At 46.0% G+C, this 15,338-nt stretch overlaps 1 long non-coding RNA gene across 2 annotated transcripts in view; it reads left to right on the top strand.

Annotated features, from left to right (window-relative positions):
• LOC122943138 overlaps positions 1 to 15,338 on the top strand; it is a 48,867-nt gene that overhangs the window by 21,478 nt on the left and 12,051 nt on the right. For both annotated transcript variants that reach the window (XR_006390831.1, XR_006390832.1), the window contains exon 3: positions 11,982 to 12,098. This is a non-coding gene — a long non-coding RNA (uncharacterized LOC122943138). The remainder of the gene's footprint in view (positions 1 to 11,981; positions 12,099 to 15,338) is intronic.

Raw genomic sequence — 15,338 nt, 5'->3', positions numbered from 1 at the left:
AAGGACCTCTTTAATTGGACAAAGGCGGCCTCTGCCGCAGGAGTCCAGACTCTGGCATTCACCCCTTAGTAAGAGCGGAGATCGGAGATGTAAGAGATTAAAAATTCGGGATGAGCTGACGATAGAAATGAGCAAATCCAAAGAAGCGCTGTATAGCACAAAGACTCTGTGGGCAGGGCTAGTCCATTACTGCATTTAATTTTTCCGGATCCATCTGCAACCCGGCATCCAAGATTATGTATCCGAGGAATGATACGGTAGATTTTTCAAAGATGCATTTCTCGCGTTTATCATAAAGTCAATACTCTCTCAACCGCTATAAAACTAAATGCATATGCTTCCGGTGAGTGGTCAAATCTGGAGAATAGATAAGTATATCGTCCATGTACACTATCACGCAAACATAGAGCAGATCCCGGAAGATGTCGTTCACTAACTCCTGGAATACCGCGGGAGCATTTCACAGACCGGAGGGCATGACGCGATACTCATAGTGTCTATCACGAGTGTTGAAAGCAGTCCCCCCCCCATCGCCCTTTCAAATGCGGATAAGGTTGTATGCGCCGCGTAGCTCGAATTTGGTGAAGACCTTAGCTCCCCGGATCCTGTTAAAGAGTTCAGAGATTAGCAGAAGAGTTTATTGATTCTTGGCTGTGACCTTATTCAGACCTTGATAGTCTATACAGGGCCATAAGAATCCATTTTTTTTTTCTGCACAAAGAAGAACCCGACACCGGCTGGTGAAGTAGATTTCCGGATAAACCCCCTCTCGAGATTCTCCTTGATGTAATCAGACATGGCTTGGGTCTCAGGAAGTGAGAAAGGGTAGACTTGACCGCGAGGAGGCGTGGCACCAGGCAAAAGGTCACTCGGACGATCATAAGGACAATGAGGTGGCAGGGTGTTGCCTCTTTCTTACTAAAGACATCCACAAAACTGGCATACTGCTGTGGAAGTCCAGGCAGGTCTACAGGTACAGTAGGTGAGGAAGCAGGTTGGACCTCTGATAAGCAGGTAGACTGGCAGGATGATCCCCAACACATAATCTGACCGGAGTGCTAGTCCAGTACTGTAGTGTGCTGACGCAGCCAGGAAAGACCAAGCATAACCGGATTAACGGACTTTGGCAGCACATAGAAGGAGATCATCTCTGAATGCAGAACCCATATTTTAAACTTAAGGGCCATAGTAACAGAAAGCACAGGTTCAGGGAGGGGCAGTCCATTTACAGAAGCCCCTGACACAGGCCTTTCTAGACGGATGGTAGGAAGCCGGTACTGATGGATCAGAGCTTGCTGAATGAAGTTACCGCCTGACCCAGAGTCCAAGAATGCAGGCACAGACCGTGTGACTCCCTTGTGAGAGAGAGTCACCGGAACTGAAAGTTTCGGAGAGGACTTCTCCTTGTCTAGAACCACCTCTACAACTAATCCTAGACATTGGCGTTTCCCAGCTTCTGTGGACAATTACGCACAAAGTGGGCCTTACCTCCACAATACAGACACAGGTTCTCTGCTTTGCAGCATAAATCTTTGTGTTCAGACAATCGAAGGCGCTCTATTTGCATAGGCTCTTCAGATGGGATAGACACTAGAGGATGAACTGGCTAATTCATCCTTAATCCGATCAGAAAGGCCTTCCCAGACACCGCCAGTTGACCCTTATCGTTCCATGCAAGTTTGGCAGCCAGGGTACGAAACTGGATGGTGTACTGACCCACAGACGAGGAACCCTGTCGTGGACACAGCAGAGCTGATGCAGTGAAGGACGTACGGCTGGGCTCTTCAAAGGCCAGCCGGAAGGTAGCAAGAAAAGACTGCAGATTAGTGGTCTCTGGACCTCCATGTTTCCAAATAGGATTTGCCCAAGCATGAGCCTCATCAGACAGCAGGAACACAGTGAAGGCAACCTTGGACCGCTTAGTGGGAATCATATGCCCATGCAACTCAAAGTGGATCAGACACTGGTTCAGGAATCCAAGACCAGTTTTTGGATCTCCGCCATAGCCTGATGGCAGAGGGAGTTGCACACCAGCGGCACACAAATCCACATTCACTGGTGTGGGATTTGCAGGGGTCGCAGCGACTGGCGACCCTGCAGTAGCTGGAGAAGAGATGGCATCCAGACGAGCAGCAACATTTTGCATGAACTGCATCATGACATCCTGACATTCACTGTGATGCCTCACTTCATGTAACAATTCCTGAATGACAGGCTTGGGGTGACCAGCGGGGTCCATGGCCTCAGTGTACTGTCACGGACCAGCGGGTGTGAACCTACTGTGCCACATATCCTAGCGCCTCTAAGGGCGTTGTCTAAGGGAACCCCTCGATCTTCACAGTACCCCTGATTCCCGAGGGGAACACCAGGTCGCTACCTCATAAAAAGGATTGGCACACAAGGCATCTGGTCCAGGCAGACCAGGAGGTACCTGAGCAAGGTACCAGAGGTACAGGCGTTGTCAACAGGCTGAGTCGTAACCAGGAACAACAGTGTAAGACTGAAGGATGAGGCAGAGGCGAAGTCAAACAGGCAATGGGTCAGGGCAGGAGGTACAGGTCAGGCGATCCGAGTCGGCAACAGGCAGGGATCAAACGGGTAGCAGAGTCCAGGAATACAAGTACGAATCAGAAACACAGGACCACAAGCAGAAATCAGGAACCTTAGCAGGACACACAGACCTTGACACTGAGGCATCTGAGAAGGGGGCTGAGCCACTTAAATATGTGCAGGAGGGCTAGGATTGGTCAGCAAGGTCATAGGACCTAATGCATAAAGCACAGGAAGTGACAGACCGGCCCTTAAGTGCCCTTAAGTGCTGCAGGAAACAAGCCGCAAGCATGCTGTGGCCAGGGCTGAGAGGAAACTGGAGCAGATCCCAAACAGTACCTACACAGACAGAGCCCAGGACTGCAGTGGTGAAAGGGAAGCACTGGCAGCAGATTACCGCTGAACACGGCACCCGGGACCGCGGATGGGAGCAGGGGGACAGCGGCACACAGCAGCCACTGTTACACCACATTCTTATTAGTAAGATTAGATCTGAGCTATTATGAGTGTTTATAATGTCAGAGAGCAGAGATAAGGCAAAGACAGAAAATCCACAGACTGCTACTACAGCATCTCAGCTCTGTACAGAAAAAGGGCTCCATTTAATAAAGACCAATTGATTTTTTAGCTCAAAGTGAGTACAATGCAATAATAAAAAAACATTGCCTCCAAAGGTGTACATGACCTATAAAGGGGTATTATGGTTACATTCACAGGATATGGAATAACCCTGAGATCTCTAAGGGATTACTAGAAATAGCCGAGCACTTGTACTCCGAGGTCTCGGCAGTCTGATGGAGATGATTGGAGTGAATGTGCATGCTCGGCTTGTTGTCCCATTTATTACAGGGATATGGGCTATATCATGACCAGTGAGGCTTCCAGGGGTCGGCCCCTGCACTGATGTCATGTTTATCCCATATCCTGTGGATAACGTGATGTAATAATAGTCCACAACAAGCATGGATGTTCAGTAGCCAGCACCTGTATAATGGAGGACAAACAATCCACTAAAAGGCAAACTGCTTTAGTCATTTCCAAGAGTTATCAAGGCTGGTGGAAAACTGGAAAACTGGCTTGGTTGCCAATAGCATGCAGACAGGTAGATCGACAGCTAGCACGGCACTACTCCAACTCTCTTCTGCGGTTTTTACGTTAAAGGGACATTCTCTGCGAAGTGACACCGGGGCTCACAACAGACTTTAGTGGGGCTCAGTCTCGGTCAGATCCAGCGAATGGGAAATATAAAGATGAAAGACGTCACTCGCCAATAAAAGTCCAATTCTTACTTTATTGTCCCACATAGACACAGAAACTTACAGGCAAACGATAGGGGTGCAGGACACCACACAGGCACCATGAGGTGATTGCCGTTTCGTGTAGATCACATTTCCTCTGGCCTCCTAACGTGGTCACCTTTAGGCCTCTTTCAGACGGGCGTTGCGGGAAAAGGTGCAGGAGCATTGCGGGAACATGCACGATTTTTCCATGCGAGTGCAAAACATTGTAATGCGTTTTGTATGCGCGTGAGAAAAATCGGCATGTTTGGTACCCAAACCCGAATTTCTTCACAGAAGTTCGGGCTTGGGATCGGTGTTCTGTAGATTGTATTATTTTCCCTTATAACCATGTTATGAGGGAAAATAATACATTCTGAATACAGAATGCATAGTAAAAAATAAATAATTTAACTCACCTTAATCCACTTAATCGCGCAGCCGGCATCTCTTCTGTCTTCTTTCTTTGCTGTGTGCAGGAACAGGACCTGTGGTGACGTCACTCCGGTCATCACATGGCCCATCACATGATCCATCACCATGGTAAAAGACACAGTGCGCGCCCCTTTAATGGTGACCTCCACAGTGTGCGCCCCTTAAAAGGTTACCTCCACAGTGCACGCCCCTTTAACATTGACCGTCCCCTTAACAGTGACCTTCATAGTGTCCGCCCCTTTAGCAGAGGCCTTCACAGTGTCCGCCCCCGTTACAGTGAACTCCACAGCACCCGTCCTTTTAATAGTGGCCCCTGCCCCCCTATGCATGTAGCAGTGTAGTTGTGCTGTCATACGTCATATGACTGAATATTTAAGGACCTGCAAACTGCTTAAACCTGTGATCAGTTGTTATGGCAACCTGGAGTAGGACCTGCAAGCTTCTATCGGCTAATAAGGGACATGTGACCGTGTAAATGGCAGTTCGGATTTAAAGAGGAGCTTTCACCAGGATACTTGTATTGAAATAGTTATATTACCTTACAGTGCGGCCCCCAGTGATGTCTTTCCCCTTTTTTTTTTTTTTTTGCAAAGGACCTCCTCTTTTGTCCGTTGTGGTCCCCGTTTGTTTTGGCGCCTCATATCCTAATGAGGTGATTCGCTTTACCTAGGCAGGGACTTGAATTTGTCCTGAGCACGGTTGTCTTCTCCCTAGCTGCGAGTGCATCCAATCAGAGTGCCCTGCTCTTATGCAGGGAGAAGGAGCTCAAGTTCCCGCGAGATTCACGAGAACTTGAGCTTTTACACATCCCGAGCCGTGCGCCATCTTGGAATCCCTTAGGGGGTGGTGCGAGGTAAATTTGTAAAACTAACATCATGCCTGTTTGCCTAGGGGGAGTATTAGTAAAGGTTGAACAAGTTGCTCATTTTCTAGGGTTGTTTTTCATACTTACCCACAGGATGCTGCTGCCGCCTCTGCGATGCTCTCCGCCGGGGACTCCAAGATGGCGCACGGCTCGGGATGTGTAAAAGCTCAAGTTCTTGCAAGAACTCGAGCTCCTTCTCCCTGGATAAGAGTAGGGCACTCTGATCTGCGCTCACAGCCAGGGAGAAGATAACCGCGCCCAATACAAATTCAAGTCCTAGTTGAACCGCATTGCCTCAATAGCATATGAGGCACCAAAACAAATGGGGGCCACAGCGGACGAAAGGGGGGGTCCTTTGAAAAAAATAGAAAAGCGGAAAGACATCACTGGGGGCCGCACTGTAAGGTAATATAACTATTTCAATACATGTATCCTGGTGAAAGGTCCTCCTTTAAGTGAAAGACTTGCTGGCTTGTATTGGCTAATGCAGGTCATTTTTTTGGGATTATCTCAGGAACGGTACGTCCTAGAGAGCTGAGACCCACTCTAAAACTTTCCCGGACACCTGATGTACCTGTGTGCCAAATTTGGTGAAGATCGGTCCAGTCGTTTGGTCGCGCATAAAGAACGTACAGACAGCCGTCTAAACAAACAGAAACTAATTTTTATATATATGTGAGACATAAAAACATAAACCTACCAATAAGGTGCAACAATACAACAGTGCCTATAAAAAGACACTGTCAAAGGGGTTGTCCAGGTTCAGAGCTGAACCCACACATACCCTTATTTTCACCCAGGCAGCCCCCCTGAGGCTAGCATCTGAGCATCTTAAGCTCCTATGCGCTCCCTTGCCCTGCGCTAGATCGCGCAGGGCACTGGCTCTTTTGCTTATCATAACACACTGCCGGGCGGAAACTTCTGCCCGGCAGTGTGTTCGGTGACGTCACCGACTCTGATGGGCGGGCTTTAGCGCTGCTCCAGCTGTTTTACTGGCTAGGACAGTGCTAAAGCCCGCTAATCAGTGCCGCTTTCTGGCAGCCCCATGGAGAGCCCTAATACATCGCCGGATCTCCTAAAAATGTGATTTAGCGCAGGACAAAGGAGAGCATCGGAGCATGAACTGCTCTGATGCTCATGTCAGGGGGACCGCCGGGATGTAAATGGAGGTATATCCGGGTTCAGCTCATTCAGACCTAATAGGCCCATAGCATTAGCTTTAAACATCCAACTAGCTTCCTTACGTAATAATTGAGTGTGTCTATCGCCCCCCCCCCCCCCTGTTGGTAAAAGGGACTATTTCCAGGCCTGAGAACGTCAGAACCCTGGGGTCGCCTCCATGTGTCTCTGACATGTTTAATTAGCCGTGGACATCCTTCACCAGATGTCACCAAATTAAAATGCTCTCTTGTTCTTTCAAATAACGGTCCGAGTTTTACCAATATAGAACGACCACAGAGACACATTATCAGGTACACCAGGAACCTGCTTCGGCCTGTAATAAGATGGCTGACCCTATGCTGCAAGCTTCGAAACATACCATCCTATGCTGAGGATTGTATCTACAGAATTAACTCTTCCCACATTTGCGGTTGCCCCAGATAAGTGTTCCTTCGCCATGTGTCTGGCCTTTTTTCTGAATGTCTGTTCCTAACCAACCTGTCTTTCAAGGTAGGGCTTCGCCTAAATGCAGCTATAGGTTTGCTCTGTGTCCAGCCTTTTTAAGGATTCATCCCCACTCAATATAGCCCAATTGTGATATATAGTCCTACGGATGGCGTCCGCCATCGGGCTATATTTAAATGAAAACATAAACCTGTGAGGTGTCCCATTTCCTTTATCCCTTTTAGGATTCTTTTTACCAAGCAACAAGTCAGGAGGACATGGCTGAAGGAATACGTCCCGAGGGGCAACCGCAAATGTGGGAAGAGTTCATTCTGTAGATACAATCCTCAGCATAGGATGGTATGTTTCGAAGCTTGCAGCATAGGGTCAGCCATCCTATTACAGGCCGAAGCAGGTTCCTGGTGTACCTGATAATGTGTCGTTTTTATATTGGTAAAACTATCGGACCGTTATGTGAAAGAATAAGAGAGCATTTTAATTTGGTGACATCTGGTAAAGGATGTCCACGGCTAATTAAACATGTCCGAGACACATGGAGGTGACCCCAGGGTTCTAATGTTCTCAGGCCTGGAAATAGTCCCATTTACCAACAGGGGGCGATAGACACCTCAATTATTACGTAAGAAAGCTAGTTGGATCATTAAAGCCAATGCTATCGGCCCATTAGGTCTGAATGACCGTAATGACTTAAGCGTCTTTTTATAGGCACTGTTGTATTGTTTTACCTTATTATTAGGTTTATGTTTTTATGTATTTTATAAATTACCGGTAGCGCTGCTTGAGCGCATGTCTGTCTTGGCAGTGTTCATGCATAAAAGTGACGTATTTGCGTCACCACATTAGGAGGCCCGAGGAAGCGCGATCTAAGCGAAACGTCTGTCGCCTCATGGTGCCTGTGTGGCGTCCTGCACCCCTATCGTCTGCCTGTACGTTTCTGTGTCTATGTGGAACAATAAAGTAAGAATTGGACTTTTATTGGTGAGTGCCGTCTTTCATCTTCATATTTCATATTAGTTGCCCATAGCAACAAATCAAATTGATCCTTTAAGTGGCACTGAAAAGTGAAAGGAGGAATCTGATTGGTTGCTAGGGGCGACTAAGCCAGTTTTCCTTTGCACCAGTTCTGATAAATGTCCTTGGTTTATAATCTACAGAGAAGGAAACTGCGTATAAGGAAGGACACCTGGTGGACATAGGTTGTAATAGCAGTCAGGTCTTGGGGTTAATTCTTCAACAAGTCCAAGGAATGCTGGCATATCTTATAATGCCCGGAGAACCCCTACCCACAGCATACATGTCTGATCAGTGAGGCTCTGACTGCGGGGACCCCCAATGATCACGAGAACCAGGGGTCCTCCTGCATGAACTGAGCGGCTTTCGGGTGTTCACAGCCGTCTGCAGCAGCTCCATAGAGATGAATGGGGAGGTAAGTTGTACTCGCTGCTCCTATCATACAGGGTGGACTATAAGCTCCCATTCTTATGATCCCAGCAGACATACTGGCACAGATCACACACTTACATACAGGGGATACGTTTAAATCTTTGAACAAACCCTTTAAGGATTCATGCACATGTTTCGACCCGCAAGTACCTGATGTAAGGCGCCGGGTTCTTACAAGAACCAGTCATTTTATTGGCTTGTCAAGATTGTATTTTTGGGATATTTACAGGATCCTTGAGAAACTAAAATTCCATCTGTGTCTCTGTATAAACTTGGAGGTGCAGTGTGGAAGCCGGGCAGATGTTGGCCACCTAGACTTCACTGTTTCTTGAAATAATATGCATTAGGCTCGCCGTTCTCAACTAGCGGCAGGTAGATGGTAAAACGACATTCTCTTGGTATACGCTGGGTCATTGGGTGTGTATAGCTGACTCGGCGTGTGTGACGGGAGCATTCCTCCTAATGTGACCATTGGAAAGCAATGTGTGGTGCTGCCCTCTGCTGGCCGATGTAGAGCATACAGCCTGCCTGTAATGAATCAGCATCTGCTGGGACTGTGCTGACCTCCAGTTTTTGTCGTGAGCGCTACGCTGTGTCCACATCTGAGTCCGAGACTCTATTGAAGGTTGTCGTATTTGACAGACAAAAATAGTGATGCCCAAAACCCCAAAATGATTCTGTTACCATCAGTGTGACAGAACCAGCACAGTGTGGTGAACCGAATCTAAGGGTCTGATTATAAGACCAATATATACCACGGCTGGACCAGGTGCTTCCCGCCAGTGTGAATTGTATCAGGAAGAGTATTGGGCAGAGACGCCCTCGGCTCCTTGTGTTGTCACTTGATGCTGTCGCCCTCCTGTAACTGCGTCTTCCCGCTTACCGGCCCTGTCTATTATCCGCGCTGCTGAATTCAGACCTTTCTGTCAGAGATGACCCCACCGCGCTGTCCGTCTCTTTATACTTCACGCTCTTACTACTCCGGTCTTTACAGTAATATTTCTGTGAACCAGTAATCGCTTGCTGCGCTCTCGTAGTTGTGTCGTTATTGCCGAAGGCTTCCTGACATCCGCTTATTAGTTCTGACCTCACCATTGGGGCCCATTCAAATGCCTGTATGAACGGGTCTGCACCATTTTGTGGAACAGGTGCGGACCCATTAATTTCACTGGAGCCGCAAAATATGCAGACAGAACAATGTGTGCATTCCGCATCCGTAGTTCCGTTCTGCAGCCCTGCAAAAAAAAAAAATAGAATAGGCCTGCACAATATACCGCCAAAGCAATCACAATTAATCGCCATATCGCAATCGCCAATTGGCCGACCCAAAAATGCTGCAATTATTATATTACTATATTTTTCGCTTTATAAGACAAACTTTTACCCCCCCCCCCCAAAAGTGAGGGGGGGGGGGGGAATGGCAGTGCGCCTTATAAAGCGATGGTTGACACGGATGTATCGCCCGCCGCTATGCTGCACAGCGCGGCTGGCGATACATCAGTTACAGTATGGGGACGGAGGAGGGGCTGGAGGCAAGTCGTTATTTTAATGAACAAATGTTATTTTATTTATTCTATTTTATTTATCTGTTCTGTGCAGCGCTATTAAGAAAATGGCAAGTTTTGTATTTTGTACTTTTTCAGTAATGCAAATATGTTATTTAATTTAGTAAAAGATGTTATTTTGAAAAACACTGTGCATTTCAGTTCTGGAGTTAAGCATAACTACATTTCTGCATTATCAGTAGTTTGTGTTTTGCTTTTGGCTTGAAAATCCAAGCAAATAGACCTCTAGCACAATTCCCTTAAAATATTGCATCGTTATCGCAATTTTTAGGGCCCTAATCGCAATCGCACAAAATTCCCATATCGTGCAGCCCTAATATAGAACATGACCTATTCTTGTCTTGCGGACAAGAATAGGCATTTTCTATAATAGGGCTGGCCGTGTGCGATCCGCAAATTGTGGCCCTTAGTCTTTATTCTCAGTACCTAGCGGACTGCACACAGAGATGTCCCCAGTAGGTGCATAACCTCTATGTGTGCACAGGGCCTTAGTTTGTAATATGTGACCCACAGGAAAGATAAAGTAGTCTTTAGAAAAGGCATAATATAGGTTATAGGGCAGAAAAAAGCCCTCTGTCCGCCCATCCAGTTCTGCCTGTTATCCTTAATCCAGAGGAAGGCAAAAAAAAAAAAAACTGAGGTAGAAGCCAATTTTCCTAAAGGGGGAAAAAATTCCTTCCCGACTCCAATCAGGCATCAGAATAACTCCCTGGATCAACGACCCCTCTCTAGTAGCTATAGCCTGTAATATTATTACACTCCAGAAATCAGGTGAATTGTAGACAATGGAAAAAGTGAATATGGAACGGGCGGACTCCCAAAATGTGTGACATCTGCCTGTAGGGACTATCAGACCTAGGTGTCGGTGTTGTAGAAGTCCCCTTTACCATGAATCCACAGCATTGCGATGAGAAGCTCCAGCAAACACAAAATCATTGGCACTACCCCCGACCTCACCCACATTATACCAGTGTCTGTAGAAATCTCTGTCTGCAGGTAGAAGCCCTCTGCGGAAATCACTATTCTGTCCCACATTTAATGTTTGCACGTGTCGTACACTCTAAACAGATGGAGTGTTGTTTGCAGATAATGGCTGTAGTGTAAAGAGTAGAGGTTTTTATATTGTTATCTTGACATCTAGGGTCGTGTCTATATATATTTCCTATAAGTTCACTTTCTTTAGTCTGTACCGGATATACTAAAGAGATGAGGTTCAGGAAGCAGCAGGGGGTATATTTGTATTAAAAGAAAATGTAACAGTAGAAATGTGTGCCGATACCTTGAGGTAGCCGTGACAATTATGATGCAACCCTCCATTCTTTACACTGCAGGTTATTTTCAGAGAAGGAAGATTTACATTACAAAGTGACTTTGTATTGTATTATATAAAAAAAACTTTAAGTTTACAGCCCCTTTTATAGGCATCTGTCAGCAGATTTGTACCTATGAAACTGGCTGACCTGTTGCAGCTGAAGGCATCTGTGTTGGTCCCATGTTCATATGTGCCTGCACTGCTGAGAAAAATGTAAGTTTTAATATATGAAAATGAGCCTCTAGGAGCAACGGGGGCGTTACCATTACTCCTAGAGTCTCAGTTCTCTCTACATCTGACTCGTCTTCTGCACTTTGACAGGACCAGGCGGTGTAAACGTCATCAGTGCTGTCTAAGTGCAGGGGACGTGGCAGTTGCAGAGAGAGTAGAGCCTCTAGGAGTAATAGTAACGCCTCCTTTGCTCCTAGAGGCTAATTTGCATATAATAAAATATCATTTTTCTCAGCAATGCGGGCACATATGAACATAGGACCGACACAGATGCCTTCAGCTGCCAGGTGCACATGTAACAGGTCAGCCAGTGTCATAGGTACAAAACTGCTGACAGATGCCCTTTAAGCTTCTAGTAAGGCTCTCTTGTCTAATCTGGCATCAGGCTGGAATATAAGATGCCAGGTGAGTGATACCCGGGCATTAAGTTGCTATTTTATTATCTAAATGTCATTTGCAGACTTTTGTTCATGTGGGTTATATTTATATATATATATATATATATTTATATTTTATGATACAGTTTTACATCTGGCCCAGCGATCCTCATCTCACAATGCCCTTCCAAATTTTGCCTGTTGATGGGGGCGCCTGCTGCTACCTTGGAAATATTACCCGTCCTACATTTCCAGATCAATAGGCCGCGCTTACATTCTGCTTTCTGATCATTTCCACAGCTGAGGAGATCGCTGTCGGCCCTTGAGACAGAAACTGGAGGACTGAGCACGTCACGCCAATCAGCGCGTCCGAGGCCGGGTCACTGCAACCACCAGGAGAGACACGGAGCGCGGCAGGTAATTCCAGAAACACTCAGGCTTCAGCTTTTTAACACTTTTGCTTGTAGATGTAGGCTGCATCCGATATATGGTATGGCCAGTAGATGTCTGCCAGCTTGGCAATGGTGTTTACAGGGCCACGCTGCTCCTGTATCCACTGTTACTAGGGGGCGCTACACAGAATATTTCTGTATTTCTGCATTTTTTTATTTTTTTTTTTTTTTTTTTTTTTTTTTAAAGCTCCCATTGAGCCATACAAATCCATCTTCAGCTCCCTCTAGTGGCAGGAAGAATTTTATCATGTAGCTTTTGGGGGGCTTTGTAACTCTGTACTCAGAAAAAGAAGGCCCCGCTACCCTGTTCAGCACTGATTTTGAGTAAGTAAAGCATGGAATTGGCACTAACTTCAGCCCTATTCAAGACCACCAGGGATGTAGCCATCAACCCCCTTTACTACACACTAATGGAAAACTCTGAGGGTCCTTATTGTGGGTGGTAGCTTGTAGAGTTTGGCAGATTTTCTGCATAGACTATATGGAGACATTCACTTCATAATGCAGGCCCTGTGTCTGTCACATCCATCTATATATTTATGTGATTATTATGCATCGCCATATGGATGATTTCCCTCATTCTGTGCAGAATCCGGCGTATGCCCGCCACCATATTGACTACCGGGAGAAAATGTGCATGTTGTGAACCTTCCAAATGACGAAAAGCCCTTATCAATATGCCAACTGTGTTCTCATTGTTAGATTCTTATGTGCAAAAATGGAATCTTTATCATCTCTGGATTATAAATTTTGGGTTGAAATCTTCTTGCTACGTGCTTTTTTTTTTTTTTTAAGTATGTGTTGGAAATTTACACTGGTTTTAGGTTAGGATTATCAAGTTAGTAATTTTTGTCTAAATAAATTCTAAGAGTCTTCCCAATAGTGGCGTCCGCGCTCTGGTCTGTCTGTACCCTAAGAGCGGTGAATAAGTAATTGAATTAACCCCGAAGTGAGCACGTCCAGGCCAGGAACGGCTCCCCCTGCAGCAATCAGGGAAGCCTTTCCTTCACTCTGATGTGCTGGGGTCTCTCTAACAGCAAACCAAGCTTACCACGTGGTCCTATTAAACTACAACGTAAGCTAAAACTTCAGTAAGTTGTACTTATGTAGAGAAAGTTGATACAAGGCACTTACTAATGTATTGTGATCATCCATATTGCTTCCTTTGCTGGCTGGATTAATTTTTCAGTCACATTATACACTGCTATTTTCTGTGGTTACAGACCACCCTGCAATCCATCAGTGGTGGTTGTGCTTACACACTCTCTGGTGGCTGGGACCATGGGAGTGCACATAGGCTAGTGCTTATTCCTACATTACACAATATAGGAAAAAGCACTAGTCTATGTGCGCTCCCATGGTCCCGGCCCCCAGAGAGGCTGACTCTTTTTCCTATAGTGTGTAAGCACAACCACCACTGATCGATTGCAGGATGGTTTGTAACCATTGTGAGGATTCTCTCTGGTAGTTAGGATAAATGGGCACAGTACAGAGGCAAAATACAAGTTCGTAATTCAAACGTCAGTGTTTATTCGCACATGATGCCAAAAACAAAACGTCACTTTGGCAATGTTGGTGTTACTTCACACCCAATGGCAAATTAATAAAACAAAAGTCACCTTGGTGGCAGTTTTGCCTCATAGTTCAAATACAGGCTTTAGGCGGCCTGTTCCCCTGACACATGGGTCTCCTCTCTCCAGCCCAGCAGAGGCCTCAGATCCCAGCACACAGACCTCCTGAGCTCGACTGTCAGACGGAGGTAATCCTCTCCACCTGGCAGTGCTGGCTGTTTTTTATGCCTGGAAAACCTGGCCTGGAACGTGGGGAGTAGTCACCCACCCAGCACTTTGACTACCCCCAGTAAGGGCCGTCCCGGATCAGCTATTACAGCCCTTCTAAAGTATTAAGGTGTCAAACAGCAAATGCTGCTGACACATAAAAAACGTCTCTTACTCCGAGGCCAGGAACCTCAGTGACACGTACCTATCATCCACGATGATTCCTTGTACCTTCTTGAACCATGGAAACGAGCAGTGTATAATGTGATAGAAAAATGAATCCAGCCAACAAAGGAAGCAATATGGATAATAGCAATATATCAGTAAGTGGCTTGTATTAACTTTCTCTACATGATAAATACAACTTACTGAAGTGAAACAACCTCTTTAAAGGGGTTTTCTGGGATATTTTTATTGATGACCTATCCTCAGGATATTCTATCCTCCTAGGGGAGCTAAAAAAAAGTAAAAAAGAAAAATATAAAAATATGAATGTTTAACAAACATTTTTTTTATCATTTCACTTACAAAAAAATATACATTGTGATACACAACCAAAATTGGTATCAATATAAAACTACAGATCATCCAGCCAAAATGAGCCCTAAAATGTCTCTGTAGACCTAACTATAAAATATAAAAAGATCATATTAAACTGTATTTAGAATCATAGTCCCTGAGAAGCAGAGCAGAGAGGAGGATGAAGCAGCTCTTTAGCTCAGTGTTGTAAAGTAACATGTGCTGCTGTGTTATTAGGACCAGTTCTGTGTGTACTAATAAGACGGAGGCCATTTTATTTCTCCTTATGATTGCTCCCTAGACAAAATATTTTTTTTTTTATTTTTTTATTAAAACACAAGAAAAACTAAATAAAGGTGATATCACTGTAATTATACTGAACGAAGACATCAGGTCAGTTTTACCACATAAGAAATGCCGTAGAGACAAAACTAGGGCTGCAACAATTAATCAAAGTTATCTAATAATCGGCCGATTCGTTGCTATGCCAGTCGCTGTTACGGAGGATCTGTGGATGGCGCTGTTATGGGAAGGGGGATCTGTGGAAGACACATATAGCATAAGATGCTATATAGTGTCATCCACAGATTCCACCCCCCCCCCCCATAGCATGGTCATCCACAGATTCCCCCCCCCCCCCCCCCCATAGCATGGTCATCCACAGATTCCCCCCCCCCCCCCCATAGCATGGTCATCCACAGATTCCCCCCCCCCCCCATAGCATGGTCATCCACCGATTCCCCCGCCCCATAACAGTGCCATCCACAGAGTGCCCCCATAACAGTGCCATCCACAGAGTGCCCCCATAACAGTGCCATCCACAGAGTGCCCCCATAACAGCGCCATCCACAGGGTCCCCCCCCCCCCATAACAGCGCCATCCACAGGGTCCCCCCCCCCCCGTAACAG

This window comes from Bufo gargarizans, chromosome 7 (genome assembly GCF_014858855.1).
Source record: "Bufo gargarizans isolate SCDJY-AF-19 chromosome 7, ASM1485885v1, whole genome shotgun sequence".
Lineage (NCBI taxonomy): Eukaryota > Metazoa > Chordata > Amphibia > Anura > Bufonidae > Bufo > Bufo gargarizans.
Note: the sequence above shows the minus strand (reverse complement) of the source record. Positions and strands in the feature narration are given on the sequence as shown.